The following is a 2,167-nucleotide window of genomic DNA, read 5'->3' on the forward strand; positions in this document are numbered from 1 at the left end:
AATAAATGTGTGTGTGACAGGAATTGTTACTAATGGAGGAACACAAAAAAAATGTTTGTAAATGGGAATGCTGTCTTGTATTCCCTGGCTCCAGCTGGCTGACAAGTTTAACCACTGAGTGCTGTTCTGTCACCAGTAACAGTGAACACTTGTTCCCGTTATGCTGTCCTAAAGAAAAGTGCTGAGTAGAAGAGGTTAAGTAGTTTTTCTATCAGCACAACACTGATAAATCTCAGTACAAAAACCACAGGATAAACAATATTTTCATTTCAAATTTGAAAAAAATGCAGTAGAAAAATTTGAGGGCTGTGTTTTCAAGAAGATTCAAAACTAGCAACTAGCAGCTCAAAAGAAGGGCACTCCCTACTCTGTGCCCTGAAATCCTGCACACTGGTCAGCATTCGTCTTTTTAATCACTTGTGAAATTCTGGGCTGACGTGACAAAATCCACCCAAAGATCTTAAGAGTGCACAGATTAATAGTGTATTGTCACAGCATTGTACTTAGTGAACACAAGCTATAAAACAGATAAAGAGGAAAATGCATCCCCTAAGGTCCCAAACTTAGTGAATATTCTTGCATTACTTAACATCTTCTGGGCATTTAAAAAGAAAAAAATTACTAATTACTGCTCACAGTACCCATGAGGCAGCATTAAGCTGCATATAGCATTTGCAGTAAAAACCTGTAGCCACGCAAAATTCTTCTTGCTTGATGTTTCACTTTAAACTCAAAACAATCCAAACACATGGATATTTGGAGTGAATCGAAATCTTTATGATATATCAAAGCACATGAAACTAATGTTGTTATGTAAAACCATGTGGAAATGAGTTTTGTTTTGTGTAAACCCCAGTACTAGAAGAGAGTTAGGAAAGGCATGTACTGTATTTATCAGATATTAACCAGAAGAGGATGCTAGTAGAAGCTACTGTGAAATGTGAGTTTCATACTAGTTTAGTTAAAATACTTACCTTCAAATAATGAAGGTTATTAAGAATTGCACAAACCAAAAATATTCCTATTACCTCCATTGAGAGATTGCACACACACGTGTTGGTGGCAGATGTGCGGAATGTCTTTGGCTGCTTTCTGGCCCTTTGTGATTCTAATTAATGGGGGGACTGGTGGATGATGAAGTGTTTCATACAAATGCTTCACAAGAGAGGTTTATAAATCTCAGTGGAGAAGTCAGTCCAACTAATATCTTCACTCAGCAGCCTGTATTTATTCAGAACAAAGCCTAAAAGTGGAAGAAAAATGTTCTTTTTAAGCCCTTTATCACCAGGGGGAAAGGATCCTTTTTGGTTTCCAGTGAAATTTTACTTTTTTGGGGGAAAGGGGAAAGTAATACACACCCACAGATCCCCTCACCCAAGGTTCTATTCCCCCAAATGGTTGGTTGGACCTCGGTTTCATGAGCCATCCTCCTCTTTTTCAGGCTGTGCAAAATGTAGGAAGTCACTGGGGAGATAACCTGTTCTTCTCTCAGCTGGTAAACCTTGATGCAGGTGAAAAACAGATTAGAATAGATCTAAGGAATTCTCACAACAACGGTGCCTGCCTTGCTAACAACAGGCACCAGGCTGGTGCGGCAACAGGGGCGTGAGGCCAGGGACAAGGCCAGTGGGACGCAGCTGGCCACTCTCCCCCAGCCCCCACTTCCCAGGACAATAAGGATGACTGGGGGACTGGAGCATTTCTTTTATGAGGAAAGGCTGGAGGAGCTGGGCCCGTTCAGCCTCAAGAAGAGATGACTGAGAGGGGACATCATCAATGTCCATCAGTATCTGGAGGCAGGTGGTCATAGGATGAAGCCAGGCATTTTTGATGGTAACTAGCAAGTAGAACAAGCGACAATGAGCAGAAACTGATGCACAGGAAGCTCCACCTGAACATAAGGAAGACATTCTTTACTGTGTGGTGACTACACAGTGGAACAGGTAGCCCGGGGAGACTGCAGTCTCCCTCACTGCAGATATTTCAGAACTGGCTGGATGCAATCCTGTGCTTGTGCTCCAGGATGACCCTGCTTGAGCAGGGAGGTTGGACCGGCTGTCACACTGTGGTCCGTTCCAACCTGACCCATTTGTGGTTCTGTAAGACTGACGCCGCAGGACGAGCTGCCCCTGGTCAGAGGCCCCTCTATACAATCGCCAGCAGCAGC

Source organism: Geospiza fortis, unplaced genomic scaffold (genome assembly GCF_000277835.1).
Source record: "Geospiza fortis unplaced genomic scaffold, GeoFor_1.0 scaffold650, whole genome shotgun sequence".
NCBI lineage: Eukaryota > Metazoa > Chordata > Aves > Passeriformes > Thraupidae > Geospiza > Geospiza fortis.